Raw genomic sequence first — 18,417 nt, 5'->3', positions numbered from 1 at the left:
CTGAAAAATACACACTGAAGACATGTATAAGATGGGCACGGTGGCTCACGCCTGTAATCCCAGCACTTTGGGAGGCCAAGGTGGGTGGATCACATGAGGTCAGGAGTTTGAGACGAGCCTGACCAACATGGTGAAACCCCGTCTCTACTAAATACAAAAAATTAGCCGGGCATGATGGTGCATGCCTGTAGTCCCAGCTACTTGGGAGGCTGAGGCAGGAGAACTGCTTGAACCCAGCAGGTGGAGGTTGCAGTGGGCCAAGATTGTGCCATTGCACTCCAGCCTGGGCAATAAGAGCAAAACTCTGTCTAAAAAAAAAAAAAAAAAAAAACCAAAAAAAAGACATGCATACTACACCCAAAAGCAGTTAATGTACAGCCTCTACATTGTTCTTCTAGAGATACACATTGATGCATGTTTTTCTGTCAAAAGAGATTTAAAAAATGAATGTATAAAATAATTAGCTACAGAACCAAAGGCAGCAGGAAATTCTGGGAAACCCAAAGACTATTCAGAGCCAGTCTAGGGAAGAAAAAAAAAGGCATAAGCACTCGTCCTACATCCATGACCTTAGGTGAATCACTTTGCCTCTTAGCTTTCTTATCTGTAAAATGAAGGGATTGACAGATGACTTAAATTTTCTTTTGGCTTTAATATCCTACAGTTTTATTAGGTTATCAATTTGAGTAATACTTATAGGTAAGAAGGGAACCAGTATCACCACTTTACAGTTTAAAAAAAAAAAAGAAGACTGGCCAGATGCGGTGGCTCATGCCTGTAATCCCAGCACTTTGGGAGGCCGAGGCTGGTGGATCATGAGGTCAGGAGTTCAAGACCAGCCTGGCCAAGATGGTGAAACCCTGTCTCTACTGAAAGTACAAAAATTACAGCACGCCTGTAATCCCAGCTACTCGGGAGGCTGAGGCAGGAGAATTGCTTGAACCTGGGGGGCGGAGGTTGCGGTGAGCCGAGATCGCGCCACTGTACTCCAGCCTGGGTGACAGAGCGAGACTCCATCTCAAAAAAAAAAAAAAAGACGACTTTTTTTTTTTTGAGGAGTTCCGTTCGTCATCCAGGCTGGAGCACAATGGCGCCATCTCGGCTCACTGCAACCTCCACCTCCCAAGTTGAAGCAACTCTCCTGCCTCAGTCTCCCGAGTAGCTGGGATTACAGGTGCCCACCACCATGCCCAGCTAGTCTCGAACTCCTGACCTCAGGTGATCCACCCACTTTGGCCTCCAAAGTGCTGGGGATTACAGGCATGAGCCACTGCGCCCAGCTGAAGGCAGACATTTTTAAACGACTGCACACAGTGAGGCTGCACACAAGCATGAAGCAAAGGGTGTGGCTTTGTAGTCCCCTTGTCTGTAACCCAGAAATCAGACAGAAGTCTCCAAAACCTAGTTAAATGAGGATCGCTAATGCACACCACTCTACTGAGCAGCATTTACATATGCAATCCAAGAAATATAAAGCGGAATCCCTGTGTCAGGCAAAAATGCTACAACATAAAATACAACCTACCAGACTGCCCTTTTCTCCCTCCATTAGGATATGTTTTAAACTAGAAAAGCTGCTTGAAAGTCAAGGATTAATCACTGTTTGTATACTCTTGCTTACTACTCACCACACGGAGCATCAAGATATATGCTCTTTTGTTATTTTTTTTGAGACCAAGTCTCGCTCTGTCGCCCAGGCTGGAGTGCAGTGGAGCGATCTTGGCTCACGGCAACCTCCACCTTCCAGGTTCAAGCGATTCTCCTGCCTCGGCCTCCCGAGTAGCTGAGATTATAGGCATGCCCTGCTACGCCCGGCTAATTTTTGTATTTTTAGTAGAGACGGGGTTTCACCATGTTGGCCAGGCTGGTCTTGAACTCTTGACCTCAGGTGATCCACCTGCCTCAGCCTCCCAAGGTGCTGGGATTGCAGGCGTGAGCCACTGCACCCGGCTAGATATATGCTCTTTTCCTCAAAAACCCTCACCAATCTAGGACATTTTAGGACTCATTTCCTCCTTCCTTATTGGGGAAGAGAATGTGTATCATATACTTCTTTCAAAATAAGAAGTAGGCCGGGCGCCATGGCTCATGCCTGTAATCCTAGCACTTTGAGAGGCCAAGGTTGGAGGATCACTTGAGGTCAGGAGTTAGAGACCAGCATGGCCAACATGGTGAAACCTCATCTCTACTAAAAATACAAAAAATTAGCCAGGCGTGGTAGTTGGTGCCTGTAATCCCAGCTACTTGGGAGGCTGAGGCAGGAAAATCACTTGAACCTGGGAGGCGGAGGTTGCAGTGAGCCGAGATCGCGCCACTGCACTCCACCCAGCCTGTGCAACAGAGCAAAACTCCGTCTCAAAAAAAAAAAAAAAGAAAAAAAGAAAAATAAGAAAAAAAAGAAATTGGAGATTTAAGTTCAGTGTGTGAAAAATGTGTAGAGTATTTATAGCTATATACGTGATAGGATAATCTACATAGCTGTTAACTAAGACAGACCTCTATGTCACCCTATCTGTAAGTCATTAAACCAGCAAATATCTACCATTTAAAAAACAAGAACAGGACCAAAAAAGGTTTGATTAAAAAAAAAAAAATCTCAAAATCTTTGCACTCAAATTTACAATAAACTTGGCTCTCAGAGTCAATGTTCATATTTTATTTATTTTTTTGACACAGAGTCTCACTCTGTTGCCCAGGATGGAGTGCAGTGGCGCGATCTCGGCTCACTGCAACCTCTGCCTCCTAGGTTCAAGTGATTCTTGTGCCTGAGCCTCCCAAGTAGCTGGGATTACAGGCACCCACCACCATATCCGGCTGATTTTTATATTTTTATTAGAGACTGAGTTTCATCACGTCGCCCAAGCTGGTCTTAAACTCCTGAACTCAAGCGATCCGTTCGCCTCAGCCTCACAAAGTGCTGGGATTACAGGCGTGAGCTACCATGCCTGGCCAATGCTCATATTTTAGACATAATTCAGTTAATGAGGAATAGGTAGAAACAACATACTAGAGGCAAAAAGTCAGGGCAAACAAGGACTGCTATGCCCAAAGGAACAGTTCAGAAAACTAAAGCACGCACACATGCCACCTAACATCCAACAACAAAGTTCCTACTAATTTGAAGTAACAAAAGTTTTTTTTTTTTTTTGAGACGGAGTCTTGCTCTGTCACCCAGGCTGGAGTGCAGTGGCGTGATCTCGGCCCACTGCAAGCTCCATTCATGCCATTCTCCTGCCTCAGCCTCCCCAGTAGCTGGGACTACAGGCGCCCGCCACCACATCCAGCTAATTTTTTGTTTTAGTAGAGACGGGGTTTCACCATATTAGCCAGGATGGTCTCCAGCTCCTGACCTCGTGATCCACCCGCCTCGGCCTCCCAAAGTGCTGGGATTACAGGCATGAGCCACTGCACCCAGCCAACAAAAGATATCTAACAGAGGCTGGGTGAGGTGGCTCACACCTGTAACCCCAGCACTTTGGCAAGCTGAGGCAGGTGGATCAACATCAGCCCAGTCAACATGACAAAACGCCGTCTCCACTAAAAACACAAAAATTAGCGCTGGGCGCTATGGCTCAGGCCTGTAATCCCAACACTTTGGGAGGCCAAGGTGGGTGGATCACCTGAGGTCAGGAGTTCTACACCAGCCTGGCCAACGTGGTAAAACCTCATCTCTACTAAAAGTACATAATTAGCCGGGTGTGGTGGTGCATGCCTGTAATCCCAGCTACTCCGGAGGCTAAGGAAGGAGAATCGCTTGAACCCGGGAGGTGGAGGTTGCAGCAAGCCAAGATCGTGCCACCACACTCCAGACTGGACAACAGAGGAAGACTCTGTCTCAAAAAAATAAATAAAATAAAAATAAAATAAAATAAGCCAGGCCTAGTGGAGCATGTCTGTAATCCCAGCTACTTGGGAGGCTAAGGCACAAGAATCACCTGACCCCAGGAGGCAGAGGTAGCAGTGAGCCTAGATCATGCCACTGCACTCCAGCACGGGTGACGGAGTCAGACTGTCTCAAAAAAAAAAAAAAAGATATCTAACAGGAAAAATGTTTATAACACGCAGTAAGGTTACAAAGGAGGATGCAGAATAGGATTCCAACCTAATTAAAAATAAGTAAGGCCGGGCTGGGTGCGGTGGCTCACGCCTGTAATCCCAGCACTCTGGGAGGCCAAGGAAGGTGGATCAGGAGGTCAGGAGATCGAGACCATCCTGGCTAACAGGGTGAAACCCTGTCTCTACTAAAAATACAAAAAATTAGCTGGGCGCGGTGGCAGGCGCCTGTAGTCCCAGCTACTCGGGAGGCTGAGGCAGGAGAATGGTGTGAACCCGGGAGGTGGAGCTTGCAGTGAGCCGAGATAGCGCCACTGCACTCCGGCGTGGGCGAAACAGCGAGACTCCATCTCCAAAAAAATAAATAAATAAAAAATAAGTAAGGCCTGGCGCGGTGGCTCACGCCTGTAATCCCAGCACTTTGGGAGGCCAATGTGGGTGGATCACCTGAGGTCAGGAGTTCTAGAACAGCCTGGCCAACATGGTGAATCCCCGTCTCTACTAAAAAAAAAAAAAAATTAGCCAGGCATGGTGGCGGCACCTCTACTAAAAGTACAAAATTAGCCGAGTCTGGTGGTGCACGCCTGTAATCCCAGCTACTCTGGAGGCCGAGGCAGGAGAAACACTTGAACCCGGGAGGCAGAGGCTGCAGTGAACTGAGATTGCACGATTGCACTCCAGCCTGGGGGACAAGAGCAAGACTTCGTCTCAAAAATAATAAATAAATAAATAAATAAAATAAAAATAAAATAAATAAATAATTAAAAAACTAAGCCGGGCATAGTGGCTCACATCTGTAATCCCAACACCTTGGACGGCCTGGGAGGAGGCGATTGCTTGAGGCCAGGAGTTCAAGGCCAGCCTGGGCAACACAGTAAGACCCCATCTTTTCAAAAAAAATTAGCTGGGCCTGGTGATACGCACCTACACTCCTAGCTATCCAGGAGCTTGAGGCCAAAGGATCGCTTAAGGCCAGGAGTCCAAGGTTATAGTGAGCTATGATCACACCACAGCACTCTAGCCTGGGCAACAGAGCGAGACTCTGTCTCTAACTTAATTAATTTAAAATAATCATTACAATTTAACAAACTAGACAAACAGCAATCCCAGTTATCCCATCTTAAGTCAGGACAGCATTACATCTTGCTTGGACCAATGCAATGGCCTTCTAACCAGTTTCCCTGCTTCCCCTCTTGCTCCATTACCCACCATTTTTCACACAGTGGCCGCAGATTTCTAAAATGTAAATCCATTATCAGCAAGAAGACTTCCCTTCTGAAACCACCATGCTGAAAACTCTTAAAGTCCAAACTCTTTCACATGGCCTACCAAGTGCTTCAGGGCCCTATCAGCAGATCTGCACCCAGCCTGATATACTCTCCTCTAATAACACTGAACTTCTTTCAGGAGCCAGAACATTCTAGGTCTTTCCTTTCCTGCCTCTGGGCCTTTGTACATGCCATTCCCGCTTCTAGGAATATACAAGCAATTCAATTTCTCTGAACTTACTCTATGTTTACACTAGTACACGAGCCTAAAGATGTGTATATACGAAGGCTATCTACTACTAGGGTATTTTTCTCTAATGACAAAAGATTAAAAACAGGCCGGGCGTGGTGGCTCATACCTGTAATCCCAGCACTTCGAGAGGCCTGAGCAGCTGGGAGGCCAAGGCAATTGGGAGGCCGAGGCAGGTGGATCACCTGAGGTCAGGAGTTCGAGACCAGCCTGGCCAACATGACGAAACCCCGTATCTACTAAAAATACAAAAATTAGTCGGGCATGGTGGCATGTGCCCATAATCCTAGCTACTCAGGAGGCTGAGACAGGAGAATCGCTTAAAAACCTGGGACGCGAGGATTGCAGTGAGCCGAGATCACGCCACTGCACTCCAGCCTAGGTGACAGAGCAAGACTCCGTCTCAAAAAAAAAACAATAAACAACAACAACAAGGATTGAAAACAACTCAAACGTCTAGAACGTGTATAGTAAGCTACTATGTGTGCTTTTTTTAAAATTTTTATTATTTATTTATTTATTTTGAGACAGAGTTTCACTCTTGTTGCCTAGGCTGGAGTGCAATGGCACGATCTCGGCTCACTGCAACCTCCACCTCCAGGTTCAAGCGATTCTCCTGCCTCAGCCTCCCGAGTAGCTGAGATTACAGGCGCGTGCTACCACACCCGGCTAATTTTTGTATTTTTAGTAGAGACGGGGTTTCACCATGTTGGTCAGGCTGGTCTTGAACTCCTGACCTCAGGTGATCCACACACCTCGGCCTCCCAAAGTGCTGGGATTACAGGCGTGAGCCACCACGCCCGGCCTTTTATTTTTATTTATTTTTGAGATGAAGTCTTGCTCTTGTCCCCCAGGCTGGAGTGCAATGGTGCAATCTTGGCTCACTGCAACCTCCACTTCCCGGGTTCAAGCGATTCTCCTGCCTCAGCCTCCTGAGTAGCTGAGATTACAGGCGCCTACCACCACGCCCAGCTAATTTTTGTATTTTTAGTAGAGATGGGGTTTCACCATGTTGGCCAGGCTGGTCTCGAATTCCTGACCTCAGGTGATCCGCCCGCCTTGGCCTCCCAAAGTGCTGAGATTACAGGCATGAGACACCACGCCCTGCCTATTTGTGCTTTTTAAAAAAGATACATAAACTTGGCCAGGCACATTGGCTCATGCTTGTAATCCCAGCAATTTGGGAGGCCGAGGTGGGCGGAACACTTGAGGCCAGGAGTTCAAGACCAGCCTGGCCAACACGGTGAAACCCTATCTCTACTAAAACTACAAAAATTCGCTGGGCATGGCCGCACGTGTCTGTAATCTCAGCTACTTGGGAGGCTGAGGCACAAGAATCACTTCAACTCAGGAGGTGGAGGTTGCAGTGAGCCAAGATCACGCCTCTCTCTCCAGCCTGGGCGACAGAGTGAAAACCCTGTCTCAAAAAAAAAAAAAAAAAAAAGATACATAAACTCATACATTTGAATATATGCAGAATTTTCTCTGGATGGATACATCAAAAATTGGTATTTATTGCCTCTGAGGAAGAAAAATGAGAGATCAGAGGCAGGACTGAGGATTACTTTTCATTATTACCATTTTGTACTGTTTGAAGTATTTCCCCCTCATGTTCTTACATTAAATGTGGTGGTTATAGAAAATTTGCATAGCACAATTATATTTTGTTTAAAAAGTTGTATTATATGTACATGCCTGTTAATAAAAGCATAAAGTCAACACACCAGACTATTAATAGTCTTCAGCTCTGGGAAAACAAAGTTAAGGGATTCTTTGGGTTCTAATGTAATTCTACAATCATTAGACTCTTCCAAAGAATGAAACTAAACATTACTTGGGTAATATTTAAAGAAAGTTTAAGACCAAATTTAAGTGAGGATCACTGCAAGAACTGCCTCTGCAACCTCAATCCCCTCTAACAGGTGGGCAGATGCAGAAACTTCCTCCTGCCTTACTCTCCTCCTGGCTGCACTTCTGTAACTGTTCCAGTGGCCCTCTCGATTCCACTCAAGAAGTCTAGACTGGCTGGGCGCGGTGGCTCACGCCTGTAATCCCAGCACTTTGGGAGGCCGAGGTGGACGGATCACAAGGTCAGGAGATGATGAGACCACCCTGGCTAACACAGTGAAATCCCGTCTCTACTAAAAAAATACAAAAAAAAAAAATTAGGCAGGCGTGGTGGAGGGTGCCTGTAGTCCCAGCTACTCAGGAGACTGAGGCAGGGGAATGGCATGAACCTGGGAGGCGGAGCTTGCAGTGAGCCAAGATCGCGGCACTGCACTCCAGCCTGGGTGACAGAGAGAGACTCCGTCTCAAAAAATAAAAAAAAAAAGAAGTCTAGACATTACTGCCAAGTAAACTAGCCAAAAACACCTTTTATCATTTCATTATCCTTTTTTTTTTTTTTTTTTGAAACACAGCCTCCCGGGTTCACGCCATTCTCCTGCCTCAGCCTCCTCAGTAGCTGGGACTACAGGCGCCCGCCACCACGCTTGGCTAATTTTTGTATTTTTAGTAGAGACGGGGTTTCACTGCGTTAGCCAGGATGGTCTCGATCTCCTGACCTCGTGATCCGCCCACCTCAGCCTCCAAAAGTGCTGGGATTACAGGTGTGAGCCACCACGCCTGGCCCATTTCATTACCTTCATCAGAAAGTTTCAGTGCTACTTTCTACTGTACTGCATTCCCTTTTCCTTTAAAAATTATGCAATACACGCAACAGGAGAAAGCTTAAAGAAACCTACCTATAGGTTTTACACACACATTCTGGCTTATATCCAAATTTGCAGTCCCCTCCCCAATATATACATATACTTACTCTCACATGAGATCATACCATACATATTGTTTGATAATCTGCTTTCTTTGTACTTTGTTTCAAATATCTTGCCATTTCAACATATTTTTTATACATAATGGCTACACAACATTCTATTATAAGGCCGGGCGCGGTGGCTCACGCCTGTAATCCCAGCACTTTGGGAGGCAGAGGCGGGCAGATTATGAGGTCAGGAGATCGAGACCATCCTGGCTAACATGGTGAAACCCCATCTCTACTAAAAACACAAAAAATTAGCGGTTCCAGCTACTCGAAAGGCTGAGGCAGGAGAATGGCGTGAACCTGGGAGGCGGAGTTTGCAGTGAGCGGAGATCACGCCACTACACTCCAGCCTGGGCAACAGAGCGAGACACCGTCTCAAAAAAAACAAAACAAAAACAAACAAACAAACAAACAAATTCTATTATAGGGATGTATCATAATTTAACCAGTCACCTATGGTTAAATATTTTTATAGCCAGATTTTGGTAATTCTGCTTTAATCTAAGAAAAGAAAAAAACGTATTTGCATGAAAAAAATTACACAAACTATACAAAACCAACAAAAAGTGACCCCCAAACCAAACTACCCTCACACTACTAGTTTTGACTGATGATTTCCATGTCTGTTTAGTCTTTTTTCCCTAGGCATTCATTCATCCAAATAATTACTTATTGAGCTTCTGCTACATGCCAGGTTTTAGTTTGGGATTTTCTTTACTTTTATTCCATAATAATTAACTTTTTGGTATTATGCTATTAAAAAACCTCTCTCATAAGCATTTTGCTGGTTAACAGCCTTCCTTTTTTTTTTTTTAAAGACAGGGTCTCACTCTGTCACCCAGGCTAGAGTGCATGCAGCCTCAACCTCCTGGGCTGAGGTGATCCTCCCATCTCAGCCTCCCAAGTAGCTGAGACTACAGGTGTGCACCACCACACCTGGCAACATTTTTTTTTTTTTTTTTTTACAGACAAGGTCTCACTAAGTTGCCCAGGCTGACATTCATCTTTTTAAATGGGTTAGGGTTTTATATCCCTTGCAACACGCAACGTGACCTTGTTTTCTTACCCATTTCTCTACTGCTCAACAGATTTTCTGATAAATCTAACCCATTTTCCTATGGCACAATATTTCCGTTTAGTTCATTAACATTTGTATTATCTGGTGGTCATCGAAGTTCAGTTTAATGCAAAATATACACAATAACCAACCTGGCCGGGCGCGGTGGCTCACGCTTGTAATCCCAGCACTTTGGGAGGTCAAGGTGGGCAGATCACCTGAGATCAGGAGTTTGAGACCAGCCCAGCCAATATGGTGAAACCCTGTCTCTACTAAAAATACAAAAATTAGCTGGGCATGGTGGCGCGCCTGTAGTCCTAGCTACTCAGGAGGCTGAGGCAGGAGAATCAGTTGAACCCGGGAAGCAGGGGCTGCCGCTCCAGCCTGGCGACAGAGCGAGCCTCCATCTCTCAAAAAAAAAAAAAAAGAGGAAAGGGAAGCCCAAGGAAGTCACCTCTAATAGGACTGCCCAAGGCCATATAGCTATTAAGCTGCATGGCCAGGACTTGGTGTCCTAATGGGATTAAAATAAAATTCATCCTCCCAAAGTGCTGGGATTATAAGCATGAGCCACCACGCCCAGCCTCAGAAAGCTTAATTCTTACTTACTTATTTGTTTATTGAGACAGGGTCTTACTCTGTCACCCAGGTTGAAATGCAGTGGCGGGACCACGGCTCACTGCAAACTCGACCTCCTCAGCTCAGACGATCCTCCTGCCTCAGCCTCCTGAATAGCTAGGACTACAGGCATGCAACACAACGCGTGACCAAAGAAAATGTAAATTCTTTTTTTTTCTCTATCCACAAGGACATATGGAGAAAATGTAATTCTTAAATGCCACTTACGTTAAGAGTAATATGTTAATAACAATACTTAGTAATTATAAAACACACAGTTAAGAATAGATGCTTTTGGCTGGGCGCAGTGGCTCACGCCTGTAATCCCAGCACTTTGGGAGGCCAAGGCAGGCAGATCACGAGGTCAGGAGATCAAGACCATCCTGGCTAACAAGGTGAAACTCTGTCTCTGTTAAAAATACAAAAATTAGCTGGGTGTGGTGGTGGGCGCGTGTAGTCTCAGCTACTTGGGAGGCTGAGGCAGGAGAATGTTGTGAACCCGGGAGGCGGAGCTCGCAGTGAGCCAAGACTGCACCACTGCACTCCAGCCTGGGCAACAGAGCAAGACTCCATCTCAAAAAAAAAAAAAAAAAAGAAGATGCTTTTGGCCGGGCGTGGTGGTTCATGCCTGTAATCCCAGCACTTTGGGAGGCCGAACTGGGTGGATCACCTGAGGTCAGGAGTTTGAGACCGGCCTGGCCAACATGGCAAAACCCCATCTCTACTAAAAATACCAAAATTAACCAGGCGTGGGGGTGGACGCCTGTAATCCCAGCTACTCGGGAGACTGAGGCAGGAGAATTGCTTGAACCTGGGAGGGGGAAGTTGCAGTGAGCCGAGATCACACCACTGCACTCCAGCCTGGGCGACACAGTGAGACTGTCTCAAAAATAAATAAATAAAGTAATCTTCTTAACAAACTGGCAAATCTAAAGAAGTGTTTCCTTGAGGTCTGTGAACTGCTTTAGCTAACTAATGGAACCCAAGAAAGAGGTCGTGGGAAACTCAACTTGAAGCCAGTTGGTCAGAAGCTCTGAAGGAATGGGCTTGTGACTGGTAGGAAGGACGGGTGGTCTTATGGGACTGAACCCTAAACGTGTGGGATCTGACACCATCTTGGGTAGATGGTGTTGGAATTGAATTGGATGACACCTAGTTGGCATCCACCGTGTGTGAGGAAAATCCCTCCACCCCATCTTTGGTCACGTAAGTCTTTTTTTTTTTTTGAGATGGAGTCTCACCTTGTCGCCAGGCCAGAGTACAGTGGCATGATCTTGGCTCACTGCAACTTCCGCCTCCTGGGTTCAAGCGATTCTCCTGCCTCAGCCTCCTAACTGGGACTACAGGCGCGCACCACAACGCCCGGCTAAATTTTGTATTTTTAGTAGAGACGGTATTTCACCATGTTGGTCAGGATGGCCTCGATCTCTTGGACTTGAGATCTGCCCACCTCGGCCTCCCAAAGTGCTAGGATTACAGGCATGAGCCACCAGGCCCAGCCACGTAAGCCTTTTGTGTTGATGGTGGTTGTTGTGTGAAAGCAAAGGAAAAACCTGGGCTTGAGAGTTTTTCCCTACACAAATACAAGGACAAAGTAAGGAGCAGGATAGCAGAGCTGTTCTATAGCTCAAATGTATTGCTTCTCAAACATATCCACTATAGAACCTATACAAAGAGAACTTCCCACACTCAGGCACTCATGCTCATTTTGTTGAAGACCTGTGTTATCTTAATCATACAGTTTTCATTCTGCTCCAAAAATGTCTATTTGTTTTAATATAATAATATTTTATTTTATTTTATTTTTTTTTTTGAGACAGAGTCTCACTCTGTTGCCTGGGCTGGAGTGCAGTGATCTCGGCTCATTGCAACCTCCGCCTTCCAGGTTCAAACAATTCTCCTGCCTCAGCCTCCCGAGAAACTGGCATTACAGGTTCCCGCCACTATGCCCAGCTAATTTTTTGTATTTTTAGTAAAGACGGGGTTTCGCCATGTTGGCCAGGCTGGTCTCGAACTCCTGACCTTGTGATCCGCCCACCTCAGCCTCCCAAAGTTCTGGGATTACAGGCGTGAGCCACCACGCCCAGCCTTTTGTTTTTTTGGGGGGGCGGGGGGTAGGGCAGACAGAGTCACTCTGTCACCCAGGGTAGAGTGCAGTGACACAATCCCGGCTCACTGCAATCTCCGCCTCCCAGGTTTAAGCGATTCTCCTGCCTCAGCCTCCCAAGTAGGTGGGATTACAGGCACCCGCCACCACACTCGGCTAGTTTTTATATTTTTAGTAGAGATGGGGTTTTACCATGTTGGCCAGGCTGGTCTGGAACTCCTGACCTCAAGTGATCTACCTGCCTTGGCCTCCCAAAGTACGAGGATTACTGGGATTTTGCAGGCCTTGGCCTCCCAACGTACTGGGTGTGAGCTACCTTGCCCGGCCAATATTTAATATTTAATCACTTACCAGTTAAATTACTTAACTCATTACCTCCTCAATGAGTATAACTGAAGTTCTAGGAAGATGGGTCATGTTTATCTTTCTTGTGACTCCAAGTACCCCGAAATCATACCACCTGATTCCCTAAGGGTATTCATATCCCAGTTTGAGAAACAGGGATCTAAGCAATTAAGCTAGTCATAACACTTGAAAGTGATTAACGTGTTCCTATAAACCCATTCCCTAAACTCTTAAAGGTTCGATTTCTCAATAGTTTTTTAATCAGCATTCTTTTTTCAGCAACTTATTGGTATGCACTCTGTGTCAACACTCCTAAAAGAACCTGCAGGGCATAAGTTATTTCTGGAGCGACAGAATACTACCGCAGACCTTCTCCTTCCCATCTAGCAGGATAACAAGTTGCCCATTTGGAAAATAAAGGTTAACAGAAAATAAAGAAATGGAAAATAAAGAATAACAGAACTTTCATTCCTATACCCTTCTCTTTATTTGCTCCAGGCAGAGCTTGTAAGAAAAATCTTAGTAGTCATTTAGATGATTCATTCACATAAGCTTATCTAATCCTGGCATTTGTAATTTCCACTTCTGCATTCCTTTTTGCCATTACACATGTACAATTAAATTATTTTCACATTTTTCTAGGGTCTGAAAAAAATGTGCTTTCTGGTACCGTGAGAAGAGATAATTTTTACAACCAGAATCCCACTTTGCTTATGAGATCCCAAAGCATAGTAGATTCCAATATTTATAAAAGGCCTGTTCCAAGCTCCATATAATGTCCATTATATCTTATAGCAAAAATTATAGGCTAAATTAAAATGATAATTACTGTCACACTCTGACACAAAATGGGCAATGAGCTAAGCTAACTCAAATTAAGACAATTTTTATCCAGGATACCAGGTTCCCCAAGAACAGGATTCCATCTGTTTCTCATCAAAATTACAAGTAGCCACAGGTCATGGACTTTCTTTTCAGTTCATTTGCCAATAGTCAAAATACACATTCCAGGGGTTTCTACAGAAAAGCAGCCACAATTTCCTGGGATCTTTCTATGTACATGTTCAGAATAGTACTTGACGCTTTACAAAACACATTCTCATTAACTCTGAAATAGTCTCTGAGATTGGTGGTGTTATTCTCTCACAAGTGAGGACTACAGGAGTAGACAGGTTAAAGTAACTTGCCCCACATTACCCAGCTAGTACGTCGTCGTACAGAGTTTCAAACCCAGGACTCTGATTATGAAGCCTGTATGCTCTCAATCACCTGATATCCTGCATCCCCTATATCCAAGAATTAGCCAACAAATCCTCCAACTCCAGGAGGGTTATATTACTACCATTTTTAAGATAGAAAAAATGGAAATAGCACTTACCTCTCCGTGGCTGCAAAGTCAGTTTGAGGAGGGAAAACAGAACCCAGCTCTCAAGCCCCTGGTCAGCAATCTGTCCACTAGCGCATCTTGTTTGTTGGCTTCAGGTCCATAATCATTCTAAAAGAAAAGCATAAATCATTTTATGAAACACTAAATTCATACAAATACACATATAAAAAATAAAATGAGGGAAAACTGAAGACAGAAAAAATTGGGAAAGAAACAAAACACCTGTTAATGTCATGTCACTAACTGAGCCATTCCATAAATGTCCACCATCAAGCCAATAACAAAACATTCACTTATTTTTTCACACATTTGCTAAATATATAAAGGACTAAAGATTTGTAAGTAGCAAAATAGTAGTACTCCAGGCTCACACCAGTAATCCTAACGCTTTCGGAAGCCAGGGTGGGAGACTCGCCCAGCAGTTTGAGGCTGTACTGAGCTGAGATTGTGCCACTGCATTCCAGCCTGCTTGACAGAGTGAGAGATCTTGTCTCAAAAAAAAAAAAAAACCAGGCGCGGTGGCTCACGCCTGTAATCCCAGCACTTTGGGAGGCCAAGGCAGGCAGATCACGAGGTCAGGAGATCGAGACCATCCTGGCTAACACAGTGAAACCCCGTCTGTACTAAAAATACAAAAAATTAGCTGGGTGTGGTGGCAGGCGCCTGTAGTCCCAGCTACTTGGGAGGCTGAGAATGGCGCGAACCTGGGAGGCGGAGCTTGCAGTGAGCGGAGATTGCACCACTGCACTCCAGCCTGGGCGACATAGCAAGACTCCATCTCAAAAAAAAAACAAAAACAAAAAACTTCACTACAATATTGCAACCAAATAATGGCACACATACTCAAACTACCAAAAAATTAATCCTTGGCCGGGTGCAGTGGTTTACGCCTGTAATCCCAGCACTTTGGGAGGCTGAGGCAGACGGATCACAAGGTCAGGAGATCAAGACCATCCTGGCTAACACGTGAAACCCCGTCTCTACTAAAAATACAAAAAAAAAAAAAAAAAAAAAAAAAATTAGCTGGGCGTGGTGGCGGGTGCCTGTAGTCCCAGCTACTCAGGAGGCTGAGGCAGGAGAATGCCATGAACCTGGGAGGCGGAGCTTGCAGTGAGCCGAGATCCTGCCACTGCATTCCAGCCTGGGCAACAGAGCAAGACTACGTCTCAAAAAAAAAAAAAAAAAAAATTTAATTCTTATGGCTGCAGTAATGGCTCTCTAACAGTTTATTTCCATATCTTCAGCAAGTAGTGGTCTTACTGATTAAGTTTGTTCATGCCACAAGTAAAGGCTATGCTTTCCAGGTTGGTAAGATAACTGGGGAAGCCAAGGCAGGTGGATCAACTGAGGTCAGGAGTTTGAGAACAGCCTGACCAACATGGCGAAACCCCATCTCTACTAAAAATACAAAAATTAGCCAGGCGTGGTGGCACACGCCTGTAATTCCAGCTATTCAGGAGGCTGAGGCAGGAGAATCGCTTGAACCCAGGAGCCGGAGGCTGGAATGAGCCGAGATCGTGCCACTGCACTCCAGCCTGGGCGACAGAGCAAGACTCCGTCTCAAAAAATAAATAAATAAAAAATAACTGGCAGGAGGAGCTTTTACTGACCTTTGAAAATCCTAGAAGCATAGCAATGAAATAGTTTTTTTAAGTTGAATAATGGAATACTTTGTTAGATGGCATCTTTTCACCCTAAATTACAAAATGAACTGTCAAGCTTCAAGCAAAGGTACAGTGGAACCTATGTCTATAGAAAAAAAAAAAAAAAAAAAAGAAATAAAGAAAATCCCAGGCCAGGCACAATGGCTCACACCTGTAATTCCAGCACTTTGGGAGGCCAAGGTGGGCGGATCACGAGGTCAAGAGATTGAGACCATCCTGGCCAACATAGTGAAACCCCGTCTCTACTAAAAATACAAAAATTAGCTGGGCATGGTGGTGCAAGCCTGTAAACCCAGCTACTCGGCAGGCTGAGGCAGGAGAATCGTTTGAACCCAGGAGGCGGAGCTGCAATGAGCCAAGATCGTGCCATTGCACTCCAGCCTGGCGAGAGAGTGAGACTCTGTCTCAAAAAAAGAATAAAATAAAATCCCAAATGAAATAAAGAGCTAAATTTGAATTAAGTGTTTCCAAATAGGCCGGGCACAGTGGTTCACGCCTGTAATCCCAGCACTTTGGGAAGCCAAGGCAGGCGGATCACGAGGTCAGGAGTTCAAGACCAGCCTGACCAACATAGTGGAACCCTGTCTCTACTATAAAAAATACAAAAATTAACCAGGCGTAGTGGTATGTGCCCATTATCCCACCTATTCAGGAGGCTGAGGCAGGAGAATCGCTTGAACCCAGGAAGCAGAGGTTTCAGTGAGCCAAGATCGCACCACTGCACTCCAGCCTGGGCAACAGAGCAAGACTCAGTCTCAAAAAAAAAAAAAAAAAAAAGTTTCCAAATAATTTAGCCAGGTATGATGGCTCACACCAGCAATCCCAGCACTTTCAGAGGCCACAGTAGAGGACTGCTCGAGCCTAGGAGTTCAAAGCCAGTCAGGGCAACATGGCAAAACCTTGTCTCTACAAAATATATAAAAATTAGCCAGGCAGGCCGGGCACAGTGGCTCACGCCTGTAATCCCAGCACTTTAGGAAGCCCAGGCAGGTGGATCATGAGGTTAGAGTTCGAGACCACCTGGCCAATGTGGTGAAACTGGGTCTCTACTAAAAATACAAAAACTAGCTGGGCATGGTGGCATGCACCTGTAATCCCAGCTTCTCAGGAGGCTGAGGCAGGAGAACTGGTTGAACCCGGGAGACGGAGGTTGCAGTGGGCCACCATTGCACCACTGCACTCCAGCCTGGGTGACAGAGCAAGACTTCATCTCAGGGAAGAAGAACAACAAGAACAAAAAGTCCAGGCATGGTGGCTCACATCTGTAGTCCCAGCACTTTGGGAGGTCGAGGTGGGTGGATAACCTGAGGTCAGGAGTTCCAGACCAACCTGGCCAACATGGCGAAACCCTGTCTCTACTAAAAATACAAAAATTAGCCGGGCACGGTGGCAGGCACCTGTAATCCCAGCTACTCGTGAGGCTGAAGCAGGAGAATCACTTGAACCTGGGAGGCCGAGGTTGCAGTGAGCCCAGAACATGCCACTGCACTCCAGCCTGGGAGACAGAGCGAACTCCATCTTAAAAAAATATATATATATACACACATATATACATATATATATACACACATATATATACATATATACATATATATATACATACGCCAGGCATAGTGTTGTGTGCCTGTGGTCCCAGCTACTTGGAAGGCTGAGGTGGGAGGATAGCTTGGGGCAGGTGGGGGACAAGGCTGCAGTGAGCCATCATCACACCACTGCACTGCAGTGTGGGCAACACAGTGACAACCTGTCTCAAAAAAAAAAAGCCGAGTATGGTGGCTCACACCTGTAATGTCAACACTTTGGGAGGCTGAGGTGGGAGACTTGCTTGAGCCCAGGAGTTCAAGACCAGCCTGAGCAACATAGTAGGATCCTGTCTCTACAAAAAAAAAAACAATCAGCTGGGTATGGTGGCACACACCTATAGTACCAGCTACTTGGGAGGCTGCAGCAGGAAGACTGCTTGAGCCCAGGAGCTCAAGGCTGCAGGGAGCTATGATCATGCCACTGCACTCCTATCTGGGCAACAGCTGTGATCATGCCACTGCCTCAATCAAAATGTATTTTTAAAAAAAAGTTTCCAAGCAATTTGGCACATGAGGTACATCTTCTAAGAGGAAATCCATCTCACAATTAGCTAAACTCCACAAAACTCACTGATATAATACTTTCTTAGATGAAGCTAAAGTCTCCTCAGAGAGGCAATTTTTAGTAACACAAATAGGTGATTAGCGTATTTAGTCCAGGCAACACTTCTGTACTGGAGTCCATTATTATTACTAGCATACCTCAAAGGGAATGAAATTTTCTACCCCTGAAAATTCCAAGAGTGACCAAAAACAAGGATCAAGTGTGAAAGAATATCATCCTAACCCTCACCTTTGGACTGTATCTTGGCAGTCTATATGCAATGCCACAACTTTTCATTCAAATATTAAATCACTGAGAAAATGCACAAAGATACTAGCAGGGAAGATACGAAGACAGACTACAGAAAGTTTACAGGTGTTTAAAAAAAATGGGCTGGACACGGTGGCTCACACCTAATCCCAGCACTTTGGGAGGTCAAGGCAGACAGACTGCTTGAGCCCACGAGTTTGAGACCAGCCTAGGCAACATGACAAAACCCCGTATCTAGAAAAAATTAGTCCCAGCTACCCAGGAGGCTGAGGTGGCAAGATCATTTGAGCCAGGGAGGTGGAGGCTGCAGTGAGCTGTGATCACACCACTGCACTCCAGCCTGGGTAAAAGAGGAAGACCCTGTCTTAAAACAAACCCCACAGGCCGGGCGCGGTGGCTCACGCCTGTAATCCCAGCACTTTGAGAGGCCGAGGCAGGCAGGTCAGGAGA

General features: G+C 45.5%; 1 protein-coding gene across 2 annotated transcripts in view; it reads right to left on the bottom strand.

Moving 5' to 3' along the window:
- The window catches only part of CTCF (CCCTC-binding factor), a 74,149-nt gene that overhangs the window by 51,453 nt on the left and 4,279 nt on the right, over nt 1–18,417 (bottom strand). For both annotated transcript variants that reach the window (XM_002826547.6, XM_054534972.2), the window contains exon 2: nt 13,898–14,014. The gene's annotated coding sequence lies outside the window, so the exon portion shown is untranslated. The remainder of the gene's footprint in view (nt 1–13,897; nt 14,015–18,417) is intronic.

This window comes from Pongo abelii, chromosome 18 (assembly GCF_028885655.2).
Source record: "Pongo abelii isolate AG06213 chromosome 18, NHGRI_mPonAbe1-v2.0_pri, whole genome shotgun sequence".
Lineage (NCBI taxonomy): Eukaryota > Metazoa > Chordata > Mammalia > Primates > Hominidae > Pongo > Pongo abelii.
This window is presented reverse-complemented; position numbering and strand designations above follow the sequence as displayed.